Source organism: Anomaloglossus baeobatrachus, chromosome 8, assembly GCF_048569485.1.
Source record: "Anomaloglossus baeobatrachus isolate aAnoBae1 chromosome 8, aAnoBae1.hap1, whole genome shotgun sequence".
NCBI classification, from domain to species: domain Eukaryota; kingdom Metazoa; phylum Chordata; class Amphibia; order Anura; family Aromobatidae; genus Anomaloglossus; species Anomaloglossus baeobatrachus.
The window spans coordinates 75,802,018-75,818,551 of NC_134360.1; positions in this window are offsets into that span (position 1 = coordinate 75,802,018).

Sequence of the window (16,534 nt, forward strand, 5' to 3'; positions counted from 1 at the left end):
CAAAAATCAAATCATTGATCATTTCACACAAAACTCCAAAAATGGTCCAGACAAAAGTATTCGCACCCTTAGCCTAATACTTGGTTGCACAACCTTTAGCCAAAATAACTGCGAACAACCGCTTCCAGTAACCATCAATGAGTTTCTTACAATGTTCTGCTGGAATTTTAGACCATTCTTCTTTGGCAAACTGCTCCAGGTCCCTGAGATTTGAAGGGTGCCTTCTCCAAACTACCATTTTGAGATCTCTCAACAGGTGTTCTATGGGATTTAGGTCTGGACTCATTGCTGGCCACTTTAGTAGTCTCCAGTGCTTTCTCTCAAACCATTTTCTAGTGCTTTTTGAAGTGTGTTTTGGGTCATTGTCCTGCTACATTATGCTGCAGAATTTGTTGGTAGTCTTCAGACTTCATAATGCCATGCACACGGTCAAGCAGTCCAGCTCCAAAGGCAGCAAAGCAACCCCAAAACATCAGGGAACCTCCGCCATGTTTCACTGTAGGGACCGTGTTCTTTTCTTTGAATGCCTCTTTTTTTTCTCTGTAAACTCTATGTTGATGGCTTTTCCCAAAAAGCTCTACTTTTGTCTCATGTGACCAGAGAACATTCTTCCAAAACATTTTAGGCTTTCTGAGGTAAGTTTGGCAAACTCCAGCCTGGCTTTTTTATGTCTCGGGGTAAGAAGTGGGGTCTTCCTGGGTATCCTACCATACACTCCCTTTTTCATTCAGACACCAACGGATAGTACGGGTTGACACTGTTGTACCCTCGGACTGCAGGGCAGCTTGAACTTGTTTGGATGTTAGTCGAGGTTCTTTATCCACCATCCGCAAAATCTTGCGTTGAAATCTCTCATCAATTTTTCTTTTCCTTACACATCTAGGGAGGTTAGCCACAGTGCCATGGGCTTTAAACTTCTTGATGACACTGCGCACCGTAGACACAGGAACTTTCAGGTCTTTGGAGATGGACTTGTAGCCTTGAGATTGCTCATGCTTCCTTACAATTTGGATTCTCAAGTCCTCAGACAGTTCTTTGGTCTTTCTTTTCTCCATGCTCAATGTGGTACACACAAGGACACAGGACAGAGGTTGAGTCAACTTTAATCCATGTCAACTGGCTGCACGTGTGATTTAGTTATTGCCAACACCTGTTAGGTGCCACAGGTAAGTTACAGGTTCTGTTAATTACACAAATTAGAGAAGCATCACATGATTTTTCAAACAGTGCCAGTACTTTTGTCCACCCCCTTTTTTATGTTTGGTGTGGAATTATATCCAATTTGGCTTTATGACAAATTTATTTTTATTTTTTTCATTGAAGACCAATTAAATGAAGATAATAATACCAAAGAATTTGTGATTGCAATCATTTTCAAGAAGAAACTGAGTATTATCTGACAGAATTGCAGGGGTGCCAATACTTTTGGCAAGCACTGTATGTATGTATGTATGTATGTATGTGTATATGTATGTCCACTACAGAGAGAGAGAGACAGTCAAAGAGACAGAAAGAGGCAGACAGACACAGACAGAGAAAGACACAGGCAGACAGGGAAAGAGACAGGCAGACAGGGAAAGAGACAGGGAAAGAGACAGACAGGGAAAGAGACAGATACAATAAAAGAGACACAGAGAAATAACTAGACAGGGAAAGAGACAGAGACAGATGGGGAAAGAGACAGACGAGGAAAGAGACAAATGGGGAAAGAGACAAACAAGGAAAGAGACAAACGTGGAAAGAGACAGATGTGGAAAGAGACAGACCTGGAACGACACAGACCTGGAATGAGACAGACCTGGAAAGAGACAGACCTGGAAAGAGACAGACCTGGAAAGAGACAGACGACGAACGAGACAGACGAGGAAAGAGACAGACGGGGAACGAGACAGACGGGGAATGAGACAGACGGGGAACGAGACAGACGGGGAACGAGACAGATGGGAATGAAACAGACGGGGAACGAGACAGACGAGGAACGAGACAGACGGAGAACGAGACAGACGGGGAAAGAGACAGACCTGGAATGAGACAGAGATGAAACAAAGAAAAAAACAAGGATAAAAAGTGGAAAAACGTCTGCGCTGCTGTGCCAACAAAGAGTTAATTCCAAATAAAAGCAATGCAGGGTGGTTTATTCTACACGTTTCAGAGATAACCCCTCTCCTTCATCAAGAAATCCACCATTTCCTGATGAAGACACAGAGACAAAAATATAGAGACAGAGAGACTGATACAGAGACAGAGAGATAGACACAGACAGACAAACAGAGACAGACAAGGAAAGAGACAGACAGAGACAGACAGACAGAGACTGGGAGAGAGACAGAGAGACAGTTACTATCCCAGGCAACGCCCGGGTATTACAGCTAGTATATATATATATATATATATATATATATATATATATATATATATACATATATATATATAGTACAGACCAAAAGTTTGGACACACCTTCTCATTCAAAGTGTCTTCTTTATCTTCATCAAAACTATGAATTACCACATGTGGAATGAAATATGTCTTATATTCTAGGTTCTTCAAAGTAGCCACCTTTTGCTATGAATACTGCTCTGCACACTCTTGGCATTCTCTAATGAGCTTCAAGAGGTAGTCACCGGAAATGGTTTTCACTTCACAGGTGTGCCCTGTCAGGTTTAATAAGTGGGATTTCTTGTCTTATAAATGGGGTTGGGACCATCAGTTGTGTTGTGCAGAAGTCTGCTGGATACACAGCTGATAGTCCTACTGAATAGACTGCTAGAATTTGTATTATGGCAAGAAAAAAGCAGCTAAGTAAAGAAAAACGATGGGCCATCATTACTTTAAGAAATGAAGGTCAGTCAGTCCAAAAAATTGGGAAAACTTTGAAAGTGTCCCCAAGTGCAGTGGCAAAAACCATCAAACGCTACAAAGAAACTGGCTCACATGAGGACCGCCCCAGGAAAGGAAGACCAAGAGTCACCTCTGCTGCGGAGGATAAGTTTATCCGAGTCACCAGCCTCAGAAATCGCAGGTTAACAGCAGCTCAGATTAGAGACCAGGTCAATGCCACACAGAGTTCTAGCAGCAGACACATCTCTAGAACAACTGTTAAGAGGAGACTTTGTGCACTAGGCCTTCATGGTAAAATAGCTGCTAGGAAACCACTGATAAGGACAGGCGCAAAGAGCAGAAGAGACTTGTTTGGGCTAAAGAACACAAGGAATTGACATTAAACCAGTGGAAATCTGTGCTTTAGTCTGATGAGTCCAAATTTGAGATCTTTGGATCCAACCACCGTGTTTTTCTGCGATGCAGAAAAGGTGAATGGATGGACTCTACATGCCTGGTTCCCACCGTGAAGCATGAAGGAGGAGGTGTGATGGTGTGGGGGTGCTTTGCTGGTGACACTGTTGGATATTTATTCAAAATTGAAGGCATACATAACCAGCATGGCTACCACAGCATCTTGCAGGGGCATGCTATTCCATCCGATTTGCGTTTAGTTGGACCATCATTTATTTTTCAACAGGACAATGACCCCAAACACACCTGAAGGCTGTGTAAGGGCTATTTGACTAAGAAGGAGAGTGATGGGGTGCTACGCCAGATGACCTGGCTTCCACAGTCACCAGATCTGAACCCAATTGAGATGGTTTGGGGTGAGCTGGACCATAGAGTGAAGACAAAAGGGCCAACAAGTGCTAAACATCTCTGAGAACTCCTTCAAGACTGTTGGAAGACCATTTCCGGTGACTACCACAAGAGAAGGCCAAGAGTGTGCAAAGCAGTAATCAAAGCAAAAGGTGGCTACTTTGAAGAACCTAGAACAGGGTTCCCCAACTCCAGTCCTCGAGGGCCACCAACAGTGCATGTTTTCAGGATTTCCTTAGCATTGCATGGGTGTTGGAATCATCAACTGTGCAGGTGATTAAATTATCACATGTGCAATACTAAGGAAATCCTGAAAACATGCACTGTTGGCGGCCCTTGAGGACTGGAAATGGGGACCCATGACCTAGAATATAAGACATATTTTCAGTTGTTTTATATTGACCCCAAACACACCTCCAGGCTGTGTAAGGGTTATTTGACTAAGAAGGAGAGTCACCAGACCTGAACCTGTTAGGGTGAACTCTTAACCAGAGATCCCTAGTTGCCTACTGCCTGGCTTAATTGGTGTAGACCAAGTGCATGCGTAAAGAATTCACAACAGACAGTCGGATGTGAAATCTCTTCTTGACTACTGTAAAAATGGCAGCCAAAGAGACTGAGTACAGAGCATGTGTCCTCTTGATATAGGCTAGGGGCGTACACAAGTTCCAATATGCCCATTTAGTGAGACAGTTCATGGGCTAGCCAATGAGGAGATCCGTGTTGCTGTTGATGGGCGGGTCTGACTTCAGTGGAGGAATCCATGGTGTCATCTGATCTGTGGGTTGGTCCTCTAGCTTGACATGGGGTCTTCTCTTATATGGTGGTCTTCTTACATCTGGACATTCCTTGCATTCCAGGCAAGGTGTGGAGAACAGGAAATGGCAGCAATCTTTAAATCTGTGTCATGTGTATGATCTGAAACCTGAATTATGTAAGGCAAATCGACATATTTCCCACAATCCCTTGTCAAGAAGTTAATTAAGTATTTGATGGAAATGCTCTCCTCAACAAACCCAATTGAGATGGTTTGGGGTGAGCTGGACCGCAGCGTGAACGCAAAAGGGCCAACAAGTACTAAGCATCTCTGGGAACTCCTTCAAGACTGTTGGAAGACCATTTCCGGTAACTACCTCTTGAAGCTCATCAAGAGAATGCCAAGAGTGTGCAAAGTAGTAATCAAAGCAAAAGGTGGCTACTTTGAAGAACCTAGAATATAAGACATATCTTCAGTTGTTTCACACTTTTTTGTTAAGTATTTCATTCCACATGCGTTAATTCATAGTTTTGATGCCTTCAATCTACAATTTTCAGAGTCATGAAAATAAAGAAAACTCAGGGGCGTGGCCTGCTTTCCCATGTGAAGACACAGGGACTTGGTGCTCCTGCTTCTAATCACCAGCAACAGGGTTTTTAGCCTTTTTAAAGGCTCATTTCCCTACCAAAGCAACAGGACAGAGCGCAGGAGTGCACAGAGAGCATTTTGATCCTACTTGGGACTTCTTAGGACTTTGCCTCATCTAAATACTTACAAGGAGGCCTGAACCCATGATGCAGCCCTAAGGAGCCATTACAGTCTGGGTCTCCGGCCTCTTTTATCTATCTGGGACATCCACTAACAAGACTCCTAACAAAACAGCAAGAACTCAACAGATAAATACAAAGCTTCATAGATTTTCTGCAACCAGGTGAGCAATACCACTTTATTCTGGACTAATATCACCACATTGCATTGTTTGCTCTCTGGCTCCTAGCAGTGGCTCATATTACCACATCCTGTCAGCTCTGACAAACTCCCACAGTGATAATTGTTCAAGAGCTCTCCTCAGTAAGGGGTACTTCACACACAGCGAGATCGCTGCTGAGATCGCTGCTGAGTCACGGTTTTTGTGACGCAGCAGTGACCTCATTAGCGATCTCGCTGTGTGTGACACTGAGCAGCGATCTGGCCCCTGCTGTGAGATCGCTGCTCGTTACACACAGCCCTGGTTCGTTTTTTTATTGTTGCTCTTCCGCTGATAAGCACACATCGCTTTGTGTGACAGCGAGAGAGCAACAATCCTGAATGTGCAGGGAGCAGGAGCCGGCGTCTGACAGCCTGCGGTAAGCTGTAACCAAGGTAAATATCGGGTAACCAAGGTGGTTACCCGATATTTACCTTCGTTACCAGCCTCCGCAGCTCTCATGCTGCTAGAGCCGGCTCCTGCTCCCTGCACACGCTGAGCTAAGCGGTGTGCGCTGGTAACTAAGGTAAACATCGGGTAACCATACCCGATGTTTACCTTAGTTACCAGTGTCCGCAGCTTCCAGACGCCGGCTCCGTGCAAGCGCAGCGTCGCTTGCATGTCGCTGCTGGCTGGGGGCTGGTCACTGGTCACTGGTGAGATTTGCCTGTTTGACAGCTCACCAGCGACCATGTAGCGACGCAGCAGCGATCCTGACCAGGTCAGATCGCTGGTGGGATCGCTGCTGCATCGCTAAAGTGTGAAGGTACCCTAAGCTTCCTGCATTTAAAGGATCCTGCCACTATATTGACTGAATCACCATATACCGGCATTTACTATTACATAGACTATTTAACCACCCCTAATACAATAAACAGTGGGGAAACGTCACTGAGGGAGCTGTGGTTTAGCTGCGGTCAGCTATAACAGACAGTCTACAGGCTGCCAGCAGATTGGGTGATCAGATCTGCATCGACCTTATGCATGGGATTCCGGGTTCAGACAGCACTTCTAACAGATGCATAGCTGATCTTGTCAGCAGCTCACAGAAGCACTACATCACGGACACTACCGCAAGCTGATCAGGTGGAAGAGCCTGCCCCGTACTCAAGCACCACAGATCTGGGAAGTGAAGGAACTCTACATCTGCACAAGACAGTATAGAAGCGGATCATCACTCAAGCGAAGTCGGCGGGCTTCCCACGTACCCGAGCCCCCCAGACTATGGTTTAATCACCACTACAACAGACGATTGACATAGCAACGTTGGGGGGACGACAGAAGCGGAGTGCAGTTATCATCCACAACTAATGCATAGCTGCTACCCATTTTCAGTAGCATTGCACAGCTGAAAGAAACTTTCAAACAGATAAGTGGTGACTGCTGCATTCCCTTCATCCTTCCCATACTGGTACCTCACTATACTACTAGAACCTCTTAAGACTACCAAGAGTAACTGAGTAAGTCACATTGTGTGTGTGTGTGTGTGTGTGTATATATATTTGGTAGCTGTCTCATTTACAGGTTGTTAATACAACAAAGCATTACCAGGATCTGCAGATAGGAGATATATGTAAATTGGGTATAATATACACTTAGAGCTCAGCTAATGCTCCATAGGAGCTGAGTAACTCAATGTACGCTGTTTAACTTGTTTACAAGTACCCACAGCAACAGACCCAGGAGGAGGGGGGGATCCCTGTGGCACAGACACTACCAAATGTGAGCTCACGCATGCTGTGTATGTGCCACAGTGCCGTACCTTCCATTCCATACATTTAAAGGGCCTAATTAAAACTTTAATTGAGAGTTATACTACAAAAGACCCCACAAATAAGCAGATTTTGAGCATACGACATCATAAGGGCCTGACCCACAGAGGAACCCCAAATATACCCTCCCATAAGGGTCTGTACCATAATACTACTACTCACCTGTTCATATCCAGGTCCCATAAACAGAGGAATTTAAGTATATGAGAATATCCAAAAACAAAATTGGAAACTATAGATGTGACAGGGGTGACATCCGACTGAAATAACTACTTTACAGGAGGGAGAGGGGAGGATTAGGTAAGAGAAGGAGAAAAATCCTTAAAGCCACAATAGTTAACCTGCACAATAAACTACATTGTAAAAGTAGAATAAAGCACATTATAAAACTCCTATTAATACACAATGCCACCCAAAACCAAAAATAATCCTAATAGTAAAACAGTAGACAATGAAACCATGTATGAGGAGTCCATGGACCAAACCCCCTCAACAGCCCAAGGTCCTACTCAATCATCAAGAAAAAATAGTGGAGACAACAATAGGGACCTATGGGCACCTGATCTCACTCCATCACTTGATGTTACGGTTAACCAAGAAAAGAAAAGAAAAGAAATGGAAAACAAACACAACCCTGCCCAAGTCACAAATCTACATGATGACACAGACTCAGACAGGAGCAATTCTTCCAATTCAAGCCTAGTCAAAAAAGAAGCCAGAAGAGATTCAAACGACGAAGAATTCATGGTGAACTACAATGTGGGCCAGCCACTGGACCGGGAATTCTTCCACAACCTCTTCAGAGCTTACAACAAATCGCTTAAAACTGACTTAGATGACTTGAAAACATCTATGGCAATGATAGCATCAAGATCGGAGAAAACTGAAAGAGATGTGGAGGAACTCTCAAAGGACACAAAGAACTTACAAAAAGAACAAGACAAGCTAAAAGAGGAGGTAAAATTCCTAAGAAATAAATGGATAGATAGAGAAGATAGAGACAGAAGAAGTAACTTAAAATTTCGAGGAATACCAGAAAAGATCAAAAACACAAACCTTATGACATATGTAAAGAACATAGTGAAAAAAGCTTTACCCTCCCTCCCAGAACTGGAGTATTCATTTGAACGCGTTCACAGGCTCCCAAAACCGACATTTTTAGCAGAAGAAATCCCCAGAGACGTCATTGCGAGATTTACGTTCTATAGAACAAAAGAAAAACTAATGGATTTCTTACGAAACAACAAAACTTTACCATCCCCCCACGAGAACTTAAAAGTATTCATCGACCTTTCAAAGGCGACTTTAAAAAGGAGAAGAGACTATAAGCCTACCACGGATGCTCTGAGGAAAAATGACATCTTATACCGCTGGGGCCATCCAAACAATAATCTGATCTTCACATTTAAGCAAAAAACCATGTCAATCGAAGAGCCGGAGGAGGGGCTGAAATTGCTCAAAGAATTGAAAATTGCATCTCCCCAACCTGGGAAGGAAAAAAGATGATCCCAACAGATAATTATCAGGGCACCCTCGCTCAAGTCCCTTATCTGAATCGGGACCATCCTAATAGGCAGAAAACACTAGCCCACAAGGAGAAATTTGTTGTAATATATCTCCCACAATATATCTACCTTGAAACTTCCCCCCATGTTTATGTTTAAAATACCGTATTTTTCGGACCATAAGACGCACTTTTTCCCCCAAATGTTGGGGGAAAGTTGGGGGTGCGTCTTATGGTCTGACTATAGGGCTGCGGCTGGGAATGAGGGTGCTGCAGGTCATCGGGGGCACGAGCAGGCAGCAGCAGCGCCTGCCGTGACCACGTGGGCCTGCTCATTACATATGCACGCCCATCCTCCTGCCCATCTCTCAGCGTTGAAGTCGGCGCTGACAGGTGGGCGGAAGGATGAGCGGGGACGCGCGCATAGTAAAGAGCCGGCCGCATGATCACCCCTGGCAATTACAGCCTGGAGTGATCATGTGCGGCTGTATTCACTGCTCCCCGCGCGTCATTACCAGCGCGGGGTGCAGTGAATCAGTACACTCACCCGTCCCCGTGTGTGGAGCCGTCCCCCTGCTGCACGCGATGTCTTCCTGTCTGTGCCGGTCAGCTGATCTGTGCTGGTCAGCTGATCGGCACAGACAGGAAGACATCGCAATGCAGCAGGGGAACGGCTCCACACACACACACACACACACAGGTCAGCGGCGCAGAGAGGAAGATGATCGGCTGCAGGGAGTGAGGAAAAGGTGAGTATAAACGTTTATTTTTTTCTCTGTGCTATAGGATACAGGCCATATACCAGGATGGTATATGAGCACGATGGGGGCATATAGCAGGATGGGAGTATATGAGCAGGCAGGATGGGGGGTATGTGAACAGGCTGGATGGGGGGTATGTGAACAGGCTGGATGGGGGGGTATGTGAACAGGCTGGATGGGGGGGTATGTGAACAGGCTGGATGGGGGGGTATGTGAACAGGCTGGATGGGGGGGTATGTGAACAGGCTGGATGGGGGGTATGTGAACAGGCTGGATGGGGGGCGGTATGTGAACAGGCTGTATGGGGGGGGGGTATGTGAACAGGCTGGATGGGGGGGGGGTATGTGAACAGGCTGGATGGGGGGGTATGTGAACAGGCTGGATGGGGGGGTATGTGAACAGGCTGGATGGGGGGTATGTGAACAGGCTGGACTGGATGGGGGGGCGGTATGTGAACAGGCTGGATGGGGGGGGGTATGTGAACAGGATGGATGGGGGTTTATAGCAGGATCATATACAAGGCAGGAGGATCATTACCAGGATGGGGTACCTTAGTAGAGAATTTGGGGACATTACCCCCATAACAGTGTCAGCAGCAGATCCTCGCCCCATAACAGTGTGTCATGACCACATTTTTTGCTTAAAGTTTTATTTTCCCATTTTCCTCCTCTAAAACCAGGGTGCGTCTTATAGTCCGGTGCGTCTTATAGTCCGAAAAATACGGTAGTTACCTCAAGTTTACCTGACATGATCAATAACATGACAAAAAGTATCCCCAGCAGGAGGAAGATCAAATATCTAGACAACACCAAGAGAAAAAGCCTAAAAAAAAAAAAGCTATCAACCACCAAGATGACCACAAAATTCCTGACTATCAACGTCAATGGGTTAAACTCACCACACAAAAGGTTTCCCATATGGAGGGACATCCAAAAATTCAAAGCAGATATAATTGGACTACAGGAAACAAAATTCGCCCTAGAAAAAACACCCAAATTTGAACATAAATCATTCCCAACAATCCTTCTCTCTTCAAATGAAAAGAAAAAATCAGGTGTGGCTTTCATTATAAGAGACTCAATAAGATTTGAAGAACTGAAAACGATAATTGACCCAGAAGGTAGATATTTAATAGTCATCTGCAAACTAAATAACACTACATACACACTAGCCAACATATACACTCCCAACAAGGGAGAAATTACCTTCCTAAATAGAGTATTATCTTTAATTAGATCACACCAAAGGGGATCTCTTTTACTTTTCAGAGATTTTAACGCCATACCTAACCCTAATTTCGACTCTTCCAACAAAGGCAGGGTACTGAATGTCACTCTTGATTCTTGGATGAATCGAGAGGAGCTATACGACATCTTTAGATGCCTAAATACAACCTCAGTAGAATATACTTATTATTCAAACCCCCACAGATCCTTTTCAAGAATTGACCTAGTCCTTTCTGACATCAATACCTTACAGAAAATTAAACAAATTACCATTCACCCTAGAGTGTAGTCAGACCACTCTCCCATCACATTTGAAATCCTCACCAATCATCACATAAATAAAACTTGGAAAGCTAACTCGTTTCTATTCGCCCACCCAGACCATAGCCTAAAAATACAAGATGATTTAAAAAATTATTTCAAATATAATGACATAGAAAATATCTCTATCACAACTCTGTGGCAAGCCCATAAGGCAGTCATCAGAGGAACCCTGATCCAACTTAACCCTAAGATTAATAAAATTAAACAAAAGAAAACTGAAGAGATTGTAAATAAAATTAGAGAACTAGAAAATTCACAAGCAAATAGTCCATCAGATGACACACAAAAATAAATTTTAAAACTCAGACTAGATTTAAAAACCATTCTCTCAAACGAATACGAAAGATTCATACTGACCTCAAAATCCAATTTTTACCATCTCATGAATAAACCTTCGGGTTTTTTAGCCAGAAGAACAAGAATTCTGAGATCTAAAGCTGGGTTCACACATAGTGACAGCGACAACGACATCGCTGTTACGTCACCATTTTCTGTGACGTAACAGCGACCTTGTAAGTCGCTGTTATGATCGCTGCTTAGCTGTCAAACACAGCGACGCAGCAGCGATCATAACGTCGCTACATGTGCAGAGAGCAGGGAGCCGCGCACACTGCTTAGCACTGGCTCCTTGCTCTCCTAGCTACAGTACACATCGGGTTAATTAACCCGATGTGTACTGCAGCTACATGTCACAGTGCAGAGAGCAGGAAGTCGCGCACACTGCTTAGCGCTGGCTCCTTGCTCTCCTAGCTACAGTACACATAGGATTAATTACCCGATGCGTACTGCAGCTACATGTGCACAGAGCAGGAGCCGGCACTAGCAGCAAGAGTGGCGGAGGCTGGTAACAAAGTTAAATATCGGGTAACCAGGGAAAGGTCTTCCCTTGGTTACCCGATGTTTACAGTGGTTACAGCTTTCCGCAGCTGCCAGACGCCAGCTCCTGCTCCCTGCTCGCTTCATTTCGTCGCTCTCTCGCTGTCACACACAGCGATCTGTGCTTCACAGCGGGAGAGCGACGACGAAAAAATGAAGCAGGACATTCAGCAATGAGCAACGACCTCACAGTAGGGGCCAGCTCGTTGCTGGATGTCACACACAGCGACAGCGACGGGACGTCGCTGCAACATCACAGAAAATGGTGACGTAGCAGCGACGTCGTTGTCGTCGTCGCTGTGTGTGACACCACCTTTAGACCAAAATCTTACAGATAAGAGATAAGGACAACAAAATTTACAAAAATCCAAAAGACCGTTCTAACTTCCTAACCCCCCCAAATTTTTGTGCTGATGTAAAGTAGACAGTGAGGAATGTAATGTATTGACTATTTTGTGTGACATAATTCTCTGGTTTGAGGGCATAAAAAATCCAAGTTTGAAAATTGCAATATTTTCCACATTTTCATCAAATTTCAATTTTTTTTACAAATTAAAGTAAAAAATATCTTCCTAAATTTATCACTAACATGAAGCACAATATGTCAGAAAAAAACAATCTCAGAATCGCCAAGATCCTTAGAAGTGTTCCAGACTATCTATCTATCTATCTATCTATCTATCTATCTATCTATCTATCTATCTATATATATATATATATATATATATATATATATATATATATATATATATATATATATATATATATATAAAAGCCGATGTGATTACTTGTAGTCACTCACTAATCCCTCCCCTCCATGTGTCATCATCACAGGTCCTGTAAGCACAGAGACAAATCCTTTAACCAGCATGGCAGAGTCCTGCATACACTGAGGAGCTGATCATGTGACCCCTGACTCCTCCCCTCCATGGGACATTACCACAGGTCCTCTACGCACAGACACAAATCCTGTTGTGTACATTGCACACTCACACATCTCAAGCTGAGCTGATTCAGCCAATGACAGATAAAGGCCACTTAATGCTAAATTGCAACTCCCAGCATTTTTCACGTCATGTTTTCGTTGATGTCCTGCAGCCAAGTCCAGGTGTGATCAGTAAGCACATATATATACTGTATATACTACTGTTCCCAGCCAGCTAATGCTCGGCACGCCCATTCCTATGTAATTAATACTGCTGGTGGTTAATTAAACTAAAGTTAATAATGACAACATTCAGTAGCGTTGAAGTGGTTGAATTACGTGTAAAGGAAGTTGATAATTGTCGACTGGCAACGAAAACGTGACATGAAAAATGCTGGGAGTTGCAATTTAGCATTACGGGGCCTTTGTCTGTCATTGGCTGAATCAGCTCAGCTTGAGATGTGTGAGTGTGCAACTACCAGCATTTTTCACGTCACGTTTTTGTTGTCAGTCGACAATAATTAACTTCGTTTACACATAATTCAACCACTTTAACGCTACTGAATGTTGTCATTATTAACTTTAGTTTAATTAATCACCAGCAGCGCTAATTACATAGGAATGGGCGTCCCGAGCTTTAGCTGGCTGGGAACAGCTGGGTAGCTCATAAAGTAACACTGGTCAGATTTTTAAAATTTGGCCTGGTCATTAAGGTCAAAAATGGTGTCGTCCTTAAGAAGACCCGGTCTGTATATTTTTTATATCCACTGTAGATACAGTGACACTGGGCTCTTCCATTGGGTTCCTGTGCAGCTGAGGTATAACTTCCCCTGGTGAGGATTACACCACAGTGATACTTTCAATATTTGCCAAAGTCATACCAAGATCAATACCTTGATCAACTTTGTAACAAGACCTAAGAAATTATACCTTATAAACAACTGTCAGGTCACGGCAGTACGATTCGTCTTTAAATCGCATCAATCCTGAAGTCATCTTTGGACGCTGGTTGCTGTGGTAACCAGAAGCGACAAAGGATTTATACTAGCAGACCAGAAGGACGTCAACAAAGAAAAGAGGGGAGATAACAGAGACTTTTTGCATTACTATGGCCATAGTACAGTAGCAATCAATAGTAATTCCGAAGATTACTAGATGGCCTATGATCTTCCTCCATATATACCAAAGGAGGGCTCTCTGTATATCCAGTTTTACACTGTAATAATAGTGCAGGTTACACTCGATTAGCGCCTTACTTCAGTCTTCTTTTTTTTACCAACTAAAATTTCTATGTTGGTCTTAATGTCATCACTATGGCAACAATTCCTACTTTTTATGTCTTTTACATTCCCCCAAGGATTGGTTTTATTGCTGATATTTTGCTTGATAAGTAAATGGGATTTGTTAAAACCCCATTTACTTATGTTGTATTGTACCTTGTTACAGAATTTCTGTGCTGATTTTTACACGGCTCGCAATATAAAAATATGGTCTAAGGGTATGTTGATATGCTGCGGATTTATTACAGGCTTTTTTTGTACCAATCTTTTTTTATAGATTGGAAAGGGATGATTTCTGAAGTATGCTATCACGCCATCGGTGCCTACGTCACCCTTCACTCACCGCTCTGGCCCCTGTGCCTCAGTCCTGGTCCCGCAGCCTCCAGGTCTCTCCCCGCACTCCCGTCAGCATCCCTGCGGTCCCTACACTGAAGTGCAGACGGCCTCCCTCTCTTCTATGCTTCCTGCTCTAACTTCTGAGTCCCGAGATCCGTGCATGCACACTAAGGCGTGGCCGCACGCTCTCTCCTATTTTTAAAGAGCCAGCACCATCCAACTTGGAAGTTCCTCCTGATGACCCTTGCAGGTACTGGGTACTTAAGACACCTTCCCTCATTGGAAGCTGCCTGTTCAACATGTTGCTGTAGCCAGACTGCCCGTACTGGTTGTCAGGTGCCACGTGCTTCCCTACACTTCGTTTAAGTCCGTGATTTTGTCTTTGCTTCTGTAGCGCCCCTGAAGCCATCAGGGAGCTACAAGGTTCTACATCCTTACAAGGATGCAGGGCCTACCCCCTAGGGCCCCGGAATACCAATGCCGGTTACACATAAACACTCCAGGTAATCCCAATTTTCCCCAACAATCCCCCATACAATGGTGCAAGGCTAGAGTCGGACCAATGGATGGCTGCCTAGAGGTGGAGCCAGTCCAGTCCACTAGTTGACTAGGTGTGAGGGGCCAACTGTGGACAGTCAGAGAGAGTCGAGGAGTGAAGGTGGACATGAGAAGACACACTGACAAGGAGTTGACAGTAACCTGGTGCCCAGGAGGGTAGTTGCCGGTGGAGTACGGTGGAGTACTACCGCAACTACGCACCAACGGGGTACAGGACCCTAGGTCAGGCATAAAGCTCCAGGCAGGCCTGATAACACCTGCACAGCAAGGGGACCATCAAGAACCTCGCTGACCCTAAAAATCCGAGACTCAGTAGCAAAGAGAGAGCTGGGGACAGGACCAGAGACTCCAACCCCACCTACCTCGGGTGACCAGTTACCACCAGAAAGTGAGTAAAGAACCAGTTGCACTGAACCCCTTGTGTAGACTACCTTCTTCCGACACCTGTCATTACACCTACCCTCTGGGGCATGGCCCTGCTTGCGGAGGGTCCAACATCCAGGCTGCCATTAACACCAGCCCCAGTAGTGGACATTGTGTAGCGGCGGCTCCATCTACATAGCCGCAACACCACAAGTGGCGTCACATGTGAACATTAATCTAATTCCCTGTAAATATATCCCCTTTTCAAAAAGCACCCAGGGCACGGAACCGGGCAAATGCCTCCAAAGTGACATTCCCCAGTTATACACTGCCCTGGACCAAGTACCCCATAACCCTGTTCGACACACTTCCTCTAGCAGCATCCATGTTCCCACCTATGTCCGTCTGTCAACCTCCTTATCCTACTAGCATCTTCCGCCTGTCGGTTTCCTTCCATACCAGCCAGTTTTGGACCACACCAGTCTCTGCTTTATCTGTCTCGGTTCCTGAAATCTGTCCTGTGGCGCCAGCTTCAATGGTAGTAGTGAAGACTCAATGGCCGCCCAGATCTGCTCCCCCAGATCAGTACCTTTGTCCAGTGGATCCACTTCCACCTTGTCCGGTTAGATGTGTGTGAGATTGCCACAGAAACCAAATCAAAACTGTTCAGTTTTAGTTTCACTCTATGCTTTATTGTAAGTTGATGTTCTCATTTGATTAAAAGACACTCGTCAGGCATCTCATGGCTACTCCCCCCCATTGAGTATTTAGTGAGTTTTTGATGTTGCAAAATTTCTGCAGCATTTCTGCACCTAAGTGTAAACTAGGTATCTTGTGTTTTTTTATTGTGTTTTTTTGAGTAAATTTTTAGCTCTTTTTTTTCACACTGAATTTTTGCCTCTTTTTGGTGTTCATATTTTAAATAAAGCTGCTTTGTTTTTTAGATTTTCTGATATTTAGCTTTGACAAAATGTTTTGATAGTCATCTGTGTATTACTTGTGCAAACTATTACAATGACTCTGGGATAGTGGGGACCCAGGGTCCCTAAGCTGTCCCTCAAGCTAGGGGGCCCTATGCTATCGCTATTCTCAGAGAAACCCCTAATGATGGGGATGCCTGAGTCTTCTTCCTGGCCCTGCTCCTGACCATTTCTAATCCGTTCCCCCTCCCTTGCCCCAGGGAGGGATGGGACAGGAGTGTAATGAAAGTCACAGATATAGACAGACAAGGGGAAAGCGAAAAAT